The sequence below is a fragment of the Chinchilla lanigera genome, unplaced genomic scaffold, assembly GCF_000276665.1.
Source record: "Chinchilla lanigera isolate Chin_1 unplaced genomic scaffold, ChiLan1.0 scaffold00030, whole genome shotgun sequence".
Lineage (NCBI taxonomy): Eukaryota > Metazoa > Chordata > Mammalia > Rodentia > Chinchillidae > Chinchilla > Chinchilla lanigera.
The window spans coordinates 8,862,423-8,868,315 of record NW_004955431.1 but is presented as its reverse complement, the minus strand read 5'-3'; positions in this window follow the sequence as shown (position 1 = coordinate 8,868,315).

The following is a 5,893-nucleotide window of genomic DNA, read 5'->3' as shown; positions in this document are numbered from 1 at the left end:
GGGGCACTAAATGAGGAATATTGAATCAAAAATGATAAGACATGGAGAATGAATAAGCATGTTGGCATAAATCCAAACACATTGATAAATATATAAATGTGAACGGACCAAACATGCCACTCAAAAGGCGGAAATTGTTAGACAACACAAACACATGACAGCAATAAGCTGTATGTAAAGGACACATTTTAGATACAAAGACAGGAATATGTTCAAAGCAAAAGGCTGAAAAAAGACTTACTATGAAAACGATGATCAGAAGAGCACTGGAGCAGTTGAAATATGGACAAAGCAGACTTTACAATGAGAAATTGTACTAAAGGCAAAAGATATTATGAAAGGGATAGTACAATCAGGAAGATAAAAATTTGTAATCATAGCTACCAAAACAGCCCTAAGTGAAGCAACCATAAGAGAATTAAAAGATAAATATGTGCTTAAAGAAAAAAGTATTGGAGGTCTAAATCATTTATTCTCAATAACTAATAGGGCAACCAGAATGAAAATCAGCAAATTTACAGACTTGAACATTGTAAAACAGCTCAATTAACTTTCAGTGCCTCCTGAAAACATATTTTTTGCAAATGTACATGTGAAATTCTCCAAAATATGTTATATGGTAGGCCACAAAACAAGGATCAGTCAAAAACATTGAAATCAGAAGTATGTTTTCTGACTGCCATGGAATTTGATTGTGCCTCCATAACTTTAAGAAAATCAGAGAAATTCTCATGGGTTTCAAAATTAGACAATACACTTTTAGACAACGCATGGGTGAAAGAAAGAAGTAATAAAAATTTAAAAATACTTAAAACTGGTATGAAATAAAAATACAACATGTCAAAACTTACGGGTTGCAATTGAAGCAATGCTTATAGGGAAACTTACAGGTTTCTATACTTGCATCAGAAGAGAAGAAAATTTCCAAACAAGTATTCTATTCTTCTGAACTAAACATGTAGAAAAACAAACCTAAATCAAAAGTCAACATGAAGAAGAAAATCATAGTTATAAAAATCAATAAAATAAAAAATAGAATAATAAATATCATCAATGAAAACAAATGTTGGGTCTTTCAAAGACCAATAAAATAAAAAACCTCAGCTAGAATGGTAATGAAAATAAGTAAGAAGACACAAATTTCTGGAATAAAAAAATGAAAGATATGGCATCACTTTTGACTGCATATAAATTTAAAGAAATTAAAGGGAATATTATAAATAACACCATAGCAACAAATTTGTCAGTTGAGATGAAACTCAAATTTGGTAGAAATATAAGATGCAGTAGTCACGCTGAAAAAGTTTGAGAGCCTGTTAAATAGTTACACACAAATTTATCATACATTTTAGCAATTTCATTGTAGTATACCTAAATAGAATGAAAACTTACATCCACCAAAAGACTTTCATGCAAATCACAGCATCATTATTAATAAAAAAGAAATACTCTTGAAGATAGCTGCTCCGGCTGGGGTGAGACACAATCTCTGTGTAGTTTTAATTTGCATTTCTTTGATGGCAAGATCTGGTAAACATTTTTTCACATACTCTTTGGCTATTTGATCTTGTTTTGAGAAGTATCTATTTAGTTCATTTGTCTACTTTTTAATTGGATTCCTTGTTTTATGGGGGTTAATTTAAGTTCTTTATATGTTCCAGAAATTCATCTTTTATCAAAAAAGTAGGTAGCAAAATTTCCCCCCATTGTCTAGGTTGCCTTTGCACTCCCTTGATGATTTCCCCTGCTGTGCAGAAGTTTTTAGTTTAATGCAGACTATTGATTCTTGATATTATTTTCTGTGTTTTTGGTGTCCTGTTCCGGAAGTCCTTGCATATGCCGATGGCTTCTACTGTTTTTCCTATGTTGTTTTGCAGCAGTTTAAATGTTTCTGGTTTTATATCTAGCCCTTTAATCCATTTTGATTCGATTTTAGTACAGACAGACAGTGTTCTATTTTCCATTTTCTGCATGTAGTAGCTGTCCAATTTTTCTAACACCATTTGTTAAAGAAACTGTGTTTTCTCCAGCAGAAGTGTTTCTGGCCCTTTGTAAAGAAAATTAGCGGGTTATAGGTGTTTGGATTTTTTTTTTTTTTTTTTTTTTCTTTTCTTTGTTTTTTCTTTTTTTTTTTTGCCAGTGGCATATTATTTTTATTACAATGGATCTGTAGTATAGCTTCAAATCCATTATAGAGATGCCTGTAGCATTGCTTTTTTGGCTCAGGGTAGCTTTAGTTATTCTGGATCTTTTTAAATCCCACATGAAGATCAGGATTTATTTTCCACTTCTGTGAAAAAGTATTGTTTGTATTTTAAGAAGGATTACATTGAAGCTGTACATTTCTTTTGGTAGTACAACCTTTTTAAAAATATTTCTGCTAATACAAGAAAGAAAGCTGCATTTCCATTTTATCATGTTCTTCTCAATTTATTAGTGTAATTTTTATTTTAAAGAGAAAAGAACAGAAACAAATTAATAAACACAAAGACAAACAAAACAACATAAAATAATAAAAGCAATACAGAATTTCAGACAAGGTGACAAGAAATTAACAATGATTGTTTTATTACACAGTTATCTTCAAATTGGTTAATCAGATAAACAAATATAAGCATATGAGATTGATAAAATAAACATTAACTGGTCCTTTCAATAAAGTAATAGAAATTAATAATACAATTATCTTAGCTATCTTGGTAATACATATATGTTTTCCCTTCCTTCTTTCTTTCTTTTCTCTTTTCCTTCATCCCAGTAATTCTTTCCTTTTAAGCAGTTTCTTTTCCTTTCACAATATCTATTGTACTTTTCAGATTTTATTTACTCTTTCAGGTTCTTACACTATGGAGACAATACGATGTTTACACGTGTGAGCCTGATTTATTCCACTTTTGAGTATGATCTCTAGTTATATGCATTTACCTATAAAAGCCTCAAGTTTATCTTCCTTTATAGTTGAATAATATTCCATTATATAAAAATACCACATCTTTTTCATCCATTCCTCACTTGGTGAGCATTTGGGTTGTTTCCAAGATTTAGCTATTACAAATTGCGCTGCTATTAATATGGGTGCACATATATCGCTGTGGTATGATGTCTTTAATTCTTCTGGGAAAATACCCAGAAGGGGAATAGCTGGATTAAATGGGACTTCTAATCCTAGTTTTGTGAGGAATCTCCAAATTGATTTCCACAGTGGTTTCACCAATCTAGAGCAATTAGACAAGAGACAGAAATAAAGGAGAAAAGGATAGGAAAGGAAGAATTGAAATTATTTTTCACAGATGACATGATACTCTACATGGAAGATCCCAGAAACTCTTAGAATCAATAAATGCTGTCTTCAAGGTCTGAATGTCCATCTTCAGCTTCTTTCAAGCAGTTCTGCCAGCTTTCAATGGAATTTTTAACTTCCTGAGTATCTGTTTGAATCTGTTTCATGCATTTTAGTTTTTTCCTAAATTGTTCATTCAAGGTTTCCATCATTTTTCTATGCTCCTCTATTTTGTTTTCTATGTCTTCTTTGGATATGCTGAGCAACTCAGTTATTGTTGTCAGTTATTTTTTACCTGAGTGATTATTTCTGATCTGATGTCTTCTATGGCTTGATGGAGTTGTTTCTTTACGTCAGTTGCTATCATTTCAGAAATTTCAGGTGTATGACTTCTAAGCTCTTCTGAATTGATGTCTCCTGGACTTGTTCTGGGTGAAGTAAAGGTCTGAGATTGCATTTTGCTCCCTCATTTTATCATTTTTGAACGTCCAGAGTTGCCCTGGAGCTCAGCCTCACTCCCATGATGTTGTGAGAGTGGTGGACAATTATTTGAAGGTCCACAGTGCTCAGTGTGGCCCTTGCCATGGTGTATGAGGGCAGGATGCAGTCACAGATTTTATCAAAGCTTTCTGACATTCACTTGGCTCCCGTACTGGTGTGGGAGGGACCGGGGAGGCTCCTTGGGGTTCTTGAAGCTGTCTGGGGTCTAGCCCATTTCTATAATGATGGGTAGAGGGGTGCAGGTCATGGTCAGTGAGGCTTCAGATGCTGCCTAGGACCCAGCCTGGTTCCCACACTGGTGGAGGAGGAGTGCAGGTGTAGTCACTGAGGCTGCTGACACTGTCTGGGTTTCAGCTCAGCACCTGTCGGGGTGCAGGGGGTACAATGCCCATTTTGATAATGATATTTATATTATGATAATTTTATTTGAAAAAATTCCTGCTTTAATATATCTTTAGAATTGAATGCAGTTTTCTTTCTTTCTTTTTTTCTACTGTTACTGGGAATCTAACTCATTACCTTGGCTTGCCAGGCAAGTACTTAGGCTTCTGAGCTACATCCCTGGCTGAATACAGTTTTTACATGTATGTAAATAATGAGAAAAATGAATGCTCATCTGTCTTTTTCACTCAGCTACTGCTTACTGAGTGCTCACTGATTGGTAAGCTGTGCAAAAATGCTAACAGAGAACAATATACCGAAAGGCTTAAGAAGGTTGAAAAAGTTGCAGCCATAACCTGAAAGCTTGCAGGCTATTCATAACACTTGTGTGATTTGAACATTGCTGGCAAGATTTTCTATTTACATCATGACTGCATATTGCTAGGGGAGTGTGTCTGCATTATATATGATACTTAAGCTGATTGTCTATGTTTATGTTATCATTTAGAGAGAGAAATCATTTTAAAAAACACAATAGGGTTTCTCCAGATGTATAAACCAATGTCTGTGAACTTCAGGGTTTAATCACAACTTTCAACTGGGAAATATTTTTGTGAGCTTTGAAATAATAAAACCAGAAACTTTATTGCCATATTTATGGATTATCTTGGAATGAACTATTGATTACTATATAACAATTAATTTATATAATTTTATGTTTTGATAGTTTAGACTGAAGCTAGTTCATCTGTGTAGTATTATTGCTTCTGGAAGAACTGAGATGGAAGAGTCTATTTAATGTTATTTGATATATTTATTGAAATAAAGGCCATAATTCAAATATAGATGCTTAGAAAACCTTTTAGATATTAGAAGTTAATAATTTTTAATAAATAATAATTTTTATATCATCAAAATAATTTTTACATAATTTTTACGTAATCAAAATCATGTTGCATGAGTTTTAAATAATTTGCTTCAATTAGTCAGAATTGTTTTTCATGTTACTATATGCACTTCACCATGTGAAACGGCTGGATAATCATTGAGGTCAGGTTCCATAATTTACTTAACTATTTTTGTATCCTTGATCATTTAGACAGTTTTCAGTCTTCTGAATACGATGTTCAAAAATCTATTGGTTTTGAGATTATTGCATCAAGTGCAATTTATAAAGTTAGTGGACATTTTATTATTTTGAGACATGTTGATAAACTTCCACAAAAATGACATTTTTATACCACCTGTGTATAAGGTATAATTTCCTTTCTCTTTTTTGGAACAGCTTTCACGTCCTTTGATTTTAGTACTCTTTTATCAATTTGAGGTCACTCATCTGGTTTAATTGAAATATTTGTTAAAATACATTGACTCAAATAAACAGTTTAATTTTCAACTTCACACTTCTAGGAAAAGAACAAATCAAATGAAAACATCATATGAGCGAGGAAATTATAAAGATAAGAGCAGAAATTAATGCAGTTGAGAATAAGAAAACAATATAACAAATTAATAAATGAAAGGGGTAGTTCTCTGAAAAGCTAAATAAAATTGATAAACCATTAGCCAACCTTATTAAAAAGAGGAAAGAAAAGACTCAAATTCATGCAATACCGATGAAGGGTGAAATCACAATGGATCCTGCAACAATACACAAGATCATCAATTCTTACTTTGAGAACCTGTACTCTAGTGAGATGGAAAACACGGAAAAAAATGGACAGATTCTGA